Source organism: Pan troglodytes, chromosome 13 (genome assembly GCF_028858775.2).
Source record: "Pan troglodytes isolate AG18354 chromosome 13, NHGRI_mPanTro3-v2.0_pri, whole genome shotgun sequence".
NCBI classification, from domain to species: domain Eukaryota; kingdom Metazoa; phylum Chordata; class Mammalia; order Primates; family Hominidae; genus Pan; species Pan troglodytes.
Genome location: NC_072411.2, coordinates 108,488,592 through 108,500,109, shown reverse-complemented (window position 1 = coordinate 108,500,109; position 11,518 = coordinate 108,488,592). Strand labels below are relative to the sequence as shown.

Genomic DNA, 11,518 nt, shown 5'->3' with positions numbered 1-11,518 from the left:
TTGATCATGTGTCTCACGATTTGCCTTTCTCAACCTCTTAATGTTTTTGGGGTCCTCTTAAAGCTCAGTACAACTTTTTTTCTCAATTATCTCACCCTTGTAAATCTGTTAAGAAGGGATCTTTTCAGGAATTGGAGTATCAAAATTCACTGTCCCCACAAGGGACCCCTCTCAAACTCCACCCTCCCCCCCCATGTCTGTCCCCTAATGGCTTTGTCTGACTTCTCTGAGTTCCTCTTCCCCCTTCAACCTAGCAATGCTCTGCTAAGGACTTACATCGACTGTTAGACAAAATCCTTCCTTTGTGGGCAACAAACTCCACTGGTACACGGCCCGCAGAATTCCTTAAGGTGGAAACAGATCTTCCCACGCTCCTCCCCAAACTGCCCCAAATCATTTAAAACCATGGGGACTTGAAGGGCTCCACCCAATAACCCAAGATTTATTAGACAAAAAAAGGCTTATCCCCACTTCTAGCCTAGGCAACACTCCCATTATGGCCACTACAAAGCCAAACGGAAGAGGATTTTCAGCCAGTCCAAGATCTGAGAGCTTTCAATAAAACTGTCAAACCCAGATTTCCCCTGATGCCCAACCCTAATACTATGCTGGCTGTGATCCCTTCCAAAATCTAATATTTCACCTGTCATCAATTTGCGTTCAGATTTTTTCAGCATCCTTTTTCATTAAGATTCCAAGTATTTGTTTTTCTTCACAATCAACAATATATCTGGACAACAATATATCTGGACAGTTATGCCCCAAGGATTTACTGAGGGTCCTATTTAAGGGACTTAAAATATGCAGGAAACTCCACTTTATTTCAATATGTGGATGATGTTCTATCTCCTGCCCGTTATGACAGTGCTCTTCTGAACCCTTAAGGCATTAGCAATAAAGAGCCACCAGGTGGCTGAAGACAAAGTTCTGCATTCAATATCTGGGTCATGATATCTCAGCCACAGGAAAAACTATCTCCACAGACTGGGCTTCTACTATTCAACAGTTTACTCTGCCAGAAACAAAAAGACAATAGAGAGGATATTGGGGTCAGAAACTGCACGATCTCTCTGTAACTGCCTTGCCCCATATGCCCACCTGGTCACCCAGGACCCCCTATCCAAAGATGCTTTTGAGAACCTTAAGAGCTCTGTTTTTGATCTGTCTGACTAGCCAGGTGTCCCCTTCCTCCTGAAGCTGTGAGCTCCGTCAAAAAGGACAACCCACTCTGATAGAGGAGGATCGCTCTTCGATGGAGGGTATATGAGTAGCTGCACTCCCCTGTTAGAACCTCCAAACAGGCTCTCAAGGGCTCTGTAATTTCACGTCTCACCTTGGACTTTCTGATTACTCCCTACTTTCTTCCACGTGGATTTCTCCCTACCTTTTTCCAAGTGGCCAGGCAGCCCCGCTTCAAGAAGGCTCCCCGTGCTTGAAGTCTGCAGGCACCAGTACCCTCAGACGCCCTCCCTCCTGCCAAGATGCCCTAGAGCAAGTTCCCCGCAGCTGAAGGGGCAGTGAAGGAAGAGCCGAAGTGAAGACTGGTGAGGTTATCAGCTAAAACCGCCCCTACAAAAGTGAAAACAAATCCAAAACAGGCAGCAGAAAAGGATAAATCTTCACACAAACAAATGAAAAAATGCAAAGAAAAGTATAAGACAAACAGGCCAAAGTAGCTGCCCCAGAAAGTAAAGATTTTCCTGCAGAAAATGGAGAAACTGAAAATAAGGAGAGTCCAGCCTCTGCTGAAGCAGGAGAGAAAGAAGCCAAGTCTGGTTAATATCCTACACCCTTGTCTTATCAGTGGTCCCTGTCTTCCTTCTTGTGCAATTGTGAGAAATATTATTATCAAATACTATATTTTGTAAACACACAAGTAGCTCTGTAATTTTTTTTTTTTTTGAGACAGGGTTTTGCTGTCACCCAGACTGGGGTGCAATGGCATGATCATAGCTCACTGCAGCCTTAATTCCTGGGCTCAAGCGCTCTTCCCACCTCAGCCTCCGAAGTAGCTGGGAGTGCAGGCACGAGTCACCATGCCCAGCTATTTATTTATTTTTATTTTTGATGTTTAAAGAGATGGGGGTCTCAACACATTGCCTGGGCTGGTCTCAAACTCCTGGCCTCAAGCAATCCTCCCATCTCGGCCTCCCAATGTGCTGAGATTAAAGGCATGAGGCACTGCATCCAGCCTATAAATATTTTTAAGAAGGAAGAACTATGATTTTTAAAATGTAAATGCTTTTTTTGTTTGTTTTTGAAACAGGCTTTTGCTCTGTCACCCAGGCTAGAATGCAGTGGCAAGAACAGGGCTCACTGCAGCCTTGACCTCCTGGGCTCAAGGAATCCTTCTGCCTCAGGGTCCTGAAGAGCTGGGACTACAGGCATGCACCACTGTGCCCGGCTAATTTTTTTTTTATTTTTTGTAGAAACGGGTTTTTTGCCATTTTGCTCAGGCTTTGCCATGTTGCTCAGGCTGGTCTTGAACTCCTGGGCTCAAGCAATCCTCCCACCTCAGCCTCCTAAAATGCTAGGATTACAGGCTTGAGTCACTGCACCTGGCCTAAGTGCTTTTTATTTTTATTTATTTATTTATTTATTTATTTATTTATTTTTGAGACAGAGTCTCGCTCGGTCGCCCAGGCTGGAGTGCAGTGGCACAATCACTGGAATCTCCACCTCCCAGGTTCAAGTGATTCTCCTGCCTCTGGGACTACAGGCGTGTGCCACCATTCCCCAGCTAATTTTTTTATTTTTAGTAGAGACGGGGTTTCACCGTGTTAGTGAGGATGGTCTCGATCGCCTGACCTCATGATCTGCCCGCCTCAGCTTCCCAACTAAGTGCTTTTTTTAAAAAAGAGGCAAAATCATATGCTGTTTATTTTTTATACAACCAGAAAACAGTGGGATATAAATTATGGGAGCACTTTACTGTTGTGGGTGTCAACTTAACAAACCATAGGTGGAGAGGGTAGTTTTATATCCTGTAATACAAAGCTGTAGGGAATTCTTACAATTTTATGTTGCCTGGCATCCACTTTGAATATAAGTTGGACTTTGTCATATTGAATATAATATAAAATTGGACTTTCTCGTACCAGAAGCAGGGCTTAGTCACCCTTGACACTGTTTCCAGTTCTCAACTCTCCACCTCCTCTCAGTTTCTCAAGGTACACGATCCAGTAACCTACTTCATACACCATCTCCTGGTGACCACCTCCCTAGAGGACAGCTAGGCACAACCTACTAGACTCACCCACTGGCTCCCACACCCTGCACAGACTGCACAGATATGCCACAGTGCCCCCCTCCCAGTCACAGCATGCGGGCCCCCACAGAACTCATGCCTGCTTGCTCTAAACCCCCCACGGGGACCAGGTGCAGTGGCTCACGCCTGTAATCCCAGCACTTTGAAAGACCGAGGTAGGTGGATCACCTGAGGTCAAGGTGTTCGAGACCAGCCTGGCCAACATGGTGAAACCCCACCTCTACTAAAAATACAAAAAATTAGTCAGGCGTGGTTGTGGGCCACCTGTAATCTCAGCTACTCAGGAGGCTGAGGCAGGAGAATCGCTTGAACTGGGAAGGCAGAGGTTGCAGTAAGCTGAGATCATGCCCCTGCACTCCAGCCTGGGCAACAAAAGCCAAATCCTGTTAAAAAAAAAAAAAAAAAAAAACTCCCCGCAGGAAACCTGCTTGGGTGACGCCCTGGACCCTTCTAAAGGCTTGGCCCACAGTTCCCCTGCACACTCTTGCTTGCTCCCCACCCGCTGCCTAAGCGTGCATGTCCCAGATGGCTCCCCACTTCTCGCTGGCCCTGCAAGACATGCTGTCCTCTTCTCTCTGGGATCTGTCAGTGACACACTGCTTTTGTTGTTGTTGTTATTTCACGTGTTTCGTTGTGTTACCTCTGCTGTGTCTCACCTGAGCTAAACACTGGAAGCGAACCCTCCTGCCGGTCAGGGCTCTTAGAGGGAGTATTCCGGCTTCAGCAGAATAAACTGGACATAGGTCAGACAAGAGCCACAAGGGCACCTGCCCATATAAACAAGCTTCCTGTGAGAGGGACACCTGGATACAGGCTGGACAATCAGGCATTAGGTCAGGATAAAGAAGTATTCTGTGAAAAACACAATATAAGCATCCTCTTCAGGGCAGCCCCTTCAGGACAGGCTAGACTTCATAGCTACTGTCTGTCTCAGGAGCAAATTAGAGGAAAGATCAAATTAGAGAAAAATACAACTGGCGCAGCAAGCAGGGTGTGTGGTCACAACCTCAAGGGGCACAACAAAATGCCTTTGACCTGCGTGTAGCTTGCTGTGGCTCTCCCCCATGGCTAGCACCATGTGGGGAAGCAGAACTGCTTGCTGGAGGGGTGTGCTGCTGCTATGCGGGCTGCATAAAGCTCTCTGCTGTCTGTTGTTCACCGTGTCCGCCCTAAAGTATGAGGTTGCCATTATCAACCTAAGTCCTCCCAAAAAGAGCCATGCGACCAGGCGCCTCTGGTCTAACAAGAATAGACCACATAGCAGCTCCTGATTGACTAAGGTTAAAGACAAGACAGATTAAAGACCAGGTCCTCCCTGCCTCAAGCCAAGGAGAGCTGAAGGGCATGGAACAATTGCAAGATTGCTATCTCCGCCCAAGGTGGGGCTAAATGCTAAAGTGAACTAGGAAAGTAACACCCATAGCAAAGGAGGGAGTCTTCCCTCACCCCTCCCACCCCTGACCTCCTACTACACCGCACACACGCCCCCAACCCCCCAACCCCTGGCCTACGTGTCCTAACCCCAATGGGAGGAATAATCTCACAACAGGAAACCAATGACACCACCAAAGGTAAAATACCGCCCAGGCCTGGGATCACTAGGTTGGGACCTTACCTTATTTCTTTTGCTCTCTGTCAGAGCTACCGGCTACCACCAGGAGCTTGTCAGGCGAACATCAAAAGACAGAGGGTGAAAAATGGTAGTTGCCTAGAAATAAAAGCCATTCTAAATATTTTACTTTCAAAAGGGGTTGGGGGGTGCGGGGGGGCGGGTGGGCGTGATGGCTCATGCTTGTAGTCCCAGCTACTCGGGTGGCTGAGACGGGAGGATCGCTTGAACCCAAGAGTTCAAAGCCGCAGTGAGCTATGATTGCACCGATGTTTTCCAGTCTGGCTGACAAAGCAAGACCCTGTCTCTAAAAAAAAGAAAAAGAAAAAGAAAGAAAAGAAAACCACTCCTTAATCTTTACTCTCCCTGTCAGAATTCTATGCACTCGGCCGGGGTGTGGTAGCTCATGCTTGTAATCCCAGCACTTTGGGAGGCTGAGGCAGGAGGATCATTTGAAGTCAGGAGTTCAAGACCAGCCTGGCCAACATAGTGAAACCCCATCTGTACTGAAAATACAAAAACTAACCAGGCATGGTGTCACTCACCTGTAATCCCAGCTATTCGAGAGGCTGAGGCAGGAGAATCGCTTGAACCTGGGAGGCAGAGGTTTCAGTGAGCCGAGATCGCGCCACTGCACTCCAGCCTGGGTACGGATTGAGATTCTGTCTCAAAAAAAAAAAAAAAAAAAAAAAAAAAAGGATTATGTGCACTCTGTAATATCTTTGGTTATGGTAGTCCATAACCAAAGTTATTTCCTAATAACTTTGTTAATATGCCGCAGAAGATTGAAAATTTGAGCAGGTAATTTATATGATATTACATTGTAAATTAACAGCTCTTAAGGAAAATTTGCCCCAAGCTTTTAAGCTGGGAAGTCACTGGAATCGTTTTAGAAAAGATCACAACAACATGGCTTTTGAGATTTTCATTCTAGTATGTTAAGAATTGTATTCAAATACAAATGTTTGTGTACTGATCCTCAACACAGCCCATAACATGCCCACTACTAAAGAAAAAAGAAACAAAAATAACAAGTGTTGGCCAGAAAATGGAGAAGTTGGGACCCTTGGGCACTGTTGGTAGGAATGTAATATAATACAGCCATTATGGAAAACAATATGTAGGGCCCTTAAAAAAAATGAGCCAGTCACAAAAGGACTCCTATGAGGATCTAAAGGAGTCAAATCACCAGGTGTTGTGGCACACACCTGTAATCCAGCTATTTGAAAGGCTGTGATGGTAGGATTGATTGAGCCCAAGGAGGTGGAGCCTACAATGAGCTGTGATCCCACCACTGCATTCCAGCCTGGGGGACAGAGTGAGACCCAGTCTCTAAAACAAACAAAACCAAAAACGGCCAGGCACAGTGGCTCATGCCAGTAATCCCAGCCATGAGGGATGATCCCTTGAGGCCAGGAGTTTGAGACCAGCTATGGCAACATAGGGAAACTCTGTCTCTATAAAAGATTTAAAAATTAGCAGGATGTGGTGGTGAGTGCCTGTAGTCCCAGCTACTTGGGAAGCTGATGTAGGAGGATCACTTGAGCCCAAGAGTTCGAGGCTGCAGTGAGCTATGATCACAATACTGCATGTGCACTCCAGCCTGGGTAACAGAGTGAGACCCTGTCTGAAAAAAAAAAAAAAGAAAAAGAGAGAAAGAAAGAAAAGAAAGACTAAATAAGGTAGTCAAAATCACAGAAACAGTAGAAAGAGGTTACCAAAGGCCAGAAAGAGGGAAGGAGGATCAGTGTTTGCTGTTTATAGACTTCTAGATTTGCAAGAAGAAAAAGTTCCAGGGATTTGTTGCATAATAATGTGAATATACTTAACATTACATTACTGTACGCTTAAAATGGTAAATATGGTAAATTTAATGTTATGTGTTTATTGCTACAAGTTTAAAAATCTTGAAAAGAGGAGGGAGAACAACGGACAGACTGGTTTCTAGGGCCTTCTCTGTGGGCTCCAAGCTACAGTTCATTATCTTGGAGAAGCAGCAATTTTCTTAGAGAGCATCAGGCCCTAAAACTCATGATTTACTAGCCGGGTGCGGTGGCTCACACCTGTAATCCCAGCACTTTAGGAGGACAAGGCGGGTGGATCACGAGGTCAGGAGATCAAGACCGTCCTGGCTAACACGGTGAAACCCCATCTCTACTAAAAATACAAAAAATTAGCCGGGCATAGTTGCAGGTGCCTGTAGTCCCAGCTACTCGGGAGGCTGAGGCAGGAGAATGGCCTGAACCCAGGAGGCGGAGCTTGCAGTGAGCCGAGATCCCGCCACTGCACTCCAGCCTGGGCGACAGAGCGAGACTCCGTCTCAAAAAAAAAAAAAAAAAAAAAAATCATGATTTACTAAGACTCAGACTCTCCAAAACCAGTCTTTATACAATTGGGGATGCACCCTATAGCGCAGAATCTGCTGAAACAATGCAAACTATCCAATCCTAAATTTGTGCCATTTGCTTACCTTGCTTTGCCCATTCCTTCCTGAGAAATCCACAATAAAGAGTCTGCCAGTGCTTTCCCTCTCTCTACGCCTGCTCATTCTGCTTTGTCACTTCCCTGTGTGGCCCTGTGTGGAGTGACCCCCCTCCCGTGTCTTGGGGACTGTGAGTATAATAAAATAGGACTTGTTCGTTGGCAATCATTTGCGTGTCTGTGCATCTTATTACTCCTGCTCAAAACAAGACTGGGGCATATTTTTAGGACAACTAGAGCAGCAAGCAGGACAGGGACACCAGATGGAGATGATGAGTTCATAGAGTGCTCTGGGCTTAGTAATGCGCCCAGCAGACAGTGGCCACTGCCCAAGAGGGCACCGCCAGTGTTGGCAGCGTGATGGCTACTGCTTGCGTTGTTTTCTATTGGGCATTGCCATGCTGTTGCAGCCTAAAGATGGGGAACTGGAAAAGTTGAGTCCCCAGGGAGCTACCGTGGAGAGTGCTGCATACGGTAGCGCAGGCGGCTCCAAGTCGTGTAGAGTGCCGCCGGCGGTATTACATGCAATAGAGTGCTGCGAACGGTTCCAAGACAGGAAGACCGGGGTGTGTGGTCCCATAAAGAATTCCAAGACAAAAAAACTGGGACCTGCGTTCACTGAAAGAATCCCAAGATGAAAAGACTGGAGCATATTTTACCCCTAAAGAATTGTAAGAGGAGAAGACTGGGGTGTACAGCACCGCAAATGATTCCAAGACAAAAAGAGGGGGAATACAGTACCTCCAAAGATTCCAAGACAAAAAAACTGGGGCAACTGGAAGTAACCAAGATGTCTCTCAAGAGGTGAACATAAATGTTTAAAACTGTGGTACTTTGAAAAAAACAGGGGCATACGGTCTTCCAGATAATTCCAAGATGAACCGGGAGTACCCCAAAGGATTCTAAGATGAAAAGACTGCGGTGCACGGTACTGCAAAGAATCCTGAAACAATCCTGAAACAATAACACTGGGGCATACGATTCCCCAAAGACCCCAAAACGAAAAGATTGGGGCATCCATCCCAGAAAACAATTCCAAGACAGACGACTGGGACTTACAGTCCCTGAAATAATTCCATGATGAAAAGATACTTCCAAGATGACAGGATAATTCCAAGATGACAAGATAATTCCAAGATGACACCGCAAACGATTACGACACAAAAAGATTAGGGAGTCCAGCACTGCAAATGATCCCAGGATGGAAAGGCTGGGGCATGCGATCTCTCAAAAGATTCCAGGATGAAAAGCCTGGGGCATATAGCCCTGCAAATAAGTCCAAGACAAAAAGACTGGGCATAGGGTCTCTGGAAAGATTCCAAGATGGGAAAGACTGGGGCATAATACAGTGTCCCCAAAGATTTGAAGAGTACAGCCCTGCAAGTGATCCCAAGATGGAAACACTGGGGCACACGGTCCCCTAAAGAATTCCAAGATAAAAGAACTGGGGCGTATGACACTACAAATGATTCCAAGACGAAAAGGCTAGGGAATGGCTAGGCACAGTGGCTCACGCCTGTAATCCCAGGACTTTGGGAGGCCTAGGCGGGCGGAACACGAGGTCAGGAGATGGAGACCATCCTGGCTAACACGATGAAACCCCATCTCTACTAAAAATACAAAAAATTAGCCGGGCATGGTAGCAGTTGCCTGTAGTTCTAGCTACTCAGGAGGCTGAGGCAGAAGAATCGCTTGAACCCGGGAGGCGGAGGTTGCAGTGAGCCGAGATTACGCCACTGCACTCCAGCCTGGGCGACAGAGCCAGACTCCATTAAAAAAAAAAAAAAAAAAAGACTGGGGAGTAAAACACTGCAAATGATTCCAAGATAAAAAGACTGGAGTATACGGTTCCCTGAAAAATTCCAAGATGAAAAGACTGGGGTATATAGTCCCCCAAATAATTCCAAGAGAAGAAAACTAGGAAATACCACACTGCAAACGATTCCAAAATTAAAAGACTGGGGTGTATGACACTGCAAATGATTCTAAGACAGAAAGACTGGGGCATACTGTCTCCCAAAAGATTCCAAGATGAAAAGACTGGGGTGTACAATGTCACAAAGAATTCTAAGACAAAAAGATTGGGGCATACGGACTCCCAAAAGATTCGTAGATTAAAAGACTGGGGTGTATAGTCCCCCCAAAGAGTTCCAAAATGAAAAGATTGGGGCAGATGGCACTGCAAACGATTCCAAGACAAAAAGATTGGGATATACAATCTCACAAAAGATTCCGAGATGAAAAAACTGGTGAATACAGTTGCCAAAGAATTCCAAAAGGAAAAGACTGGGGCATAAGCTGCCCCTAAAGATTCCAAGGCAAAAAGTCTGGGGCGTATGGCACTACAAAAGATTCCAAGATGAAAAGACTGGAACATAGCGTTTCCCAAAAGATTTCATGATGAAAACATTGGGGTGTACAGTCCACCAAATAATTCCAAGATAAAAAGACTAGCGCATACAACACTGCAAATGACTCCAAGACAAAAGACTGGGGCATTTGATATCCCAAAATATTCCAAGGTGAAATAACTAGGGCATAGGGCATTGCAAGCGATTCCAAGCCATAAAAACTGGAGCATACAATCTCCCAAAACATTCCAAGATGGAAAGACTGGTGAATACAGTATCCCAAATAATCCCACAACAAAAAGACTGGGGCATACGGTCTCCCAAAAGATTCCAAGATGAAAAACGGGTGCATACTATCCCGCAAAGAATTCCAAGACTAAAAGACCAAGGGTACAGTATCCCAAAGGTTTTCAAGACGAAAAGATTGGGGTGTACAGCACTGCAAACAATGCCAAGACAAAAGCTCTAGGGCAATACGGTCCGCTAAAGGATTCCAAGATGAAAAGATTGGGAGTACAGTTCCCCAGAGAATTTCAAGACGAAAAATCAGGGAGTACGGTACTGCAAACAATTGCAAGACAAACAGACCGGGACAGTCGAGCGCCGTGGCTCACGCCTGTAATCCCAGCACTTTGGGAGGCCGAGGCGGGCGGATCACGAGGTCAGGAGATGGAAACCATCCTGGCCAACATGGTGAAACCACATCTCTACTAAAAATACAAAAATTAGCCGGGCATAGTGGCGCGTGCCTGTAATCCCAGCTACTCGGGAAGCTGAGGCAGGAGAATCGCTTGAACCCGGGAGGCGGAGGTTGCGGTGAGCCGAGATCGCGCCACTGCCCTCCAGCCTGGCGAGAGCGAAACCCCGTCGCAAACAACAACAACAACAACAACAAAACAAAAGAAACCCGGAGCATACGGTCTCCCAAATGATTCCAAAACAAAATAACTCGGGCGTATGGCCTCCAAAGAATCCCAAGATGAAAACCTAGGGCATCCGGCACCACTAAAGATCCCAAGACAGGCCGGGCGCGGTGGCTCACGCCTGTAATTCCAGCACTTTGGGAGGCCGAGGCGGGTGGATCACTTGAGGTCAGGAATTTGAGACCAGCCTGACCAATATGATGAAACCCCGTCTCTACTAAAAATGCAAAAATTAGCCGGGCATGGTGGCGTGCGCCTGTAATCCCAGCTACGCGGAAGGCTGAGGCTGAAGAGTCGCTTGATCCCAGGAGGCGGAAGTTGCAGTGAGCCGAGATCGCGCCATTGCATTCCAACCCGGGCAACAAGAACGAAACTCCGTCTCAAAAAAAAAAAAAAAAAAAAAAAAATCCAAGACAAAAAGACTGAGGCGTATGGTATAGCAAATGATTCCAAGATGAGGAGTGAGGCATAGTGTACTACAAAGAGTCAAACGTGAGTAGAGTGCAGCACAAGGTATGACACACAATAGAGTGCCGAAAAGCGAACACCAACAGTTCCGAGATGCTTAGAGTGCCGCCTACTGTCTCACATAGACATCCAGACCCCAGGCCGTGCTCGGCGGCTCCCGCCTGGAATCCCAGCACTTCCAAGAGGCCGAGTGGGAGGATCGCTCGAGTCCAGGTGTTTGAGACCAGCATGGGCAACAAAGCGAGACCCCGTCTCTCCAAAAAAAAAAAAAAAAAAAAAGGAAATTAGCTAGGCATGGTGGTGCGTGCCTTTAATCCTAGCAACTCGAGGATGAGGCAGGACGATCACTCGAGCCCAAGAGCTCGAGGTTACAGCGAGCTATGATTGCACCACTGCACTCCAGCCTGGGTGACGCTGT

At 46.6% G+C, this 11,518-nt stretch overlaps 1 long non-coding RNA gene across 1 annotated transcript in view; it reads right to left on the bottom strand.

Moving 5' to 3' along the window:
- LOC134808000 (uncharacterized) overlaps nt 1–11,518 on the bottom strand; it is a 68,450-nt gene that overhangs the window by 5,819 nt on the left and 51,113 nt on the right. The window contains exons 3-5 of the long non-coding RNA XR_010149833.1: nt 5,423–5,539; nt 4,884–4,976; nt 1,385–1,569 (exon numbers count right to left, since the gene is read on the bottom strand). This is a non-coding gene — a long non-coding RNA (uncharacterized LOC134808000). The remainder of the gene's footprint in view (nt 1–1,384; nt 1,570–4,883; nt 4,977–5,422; nt 5,540–11,518) is intronic.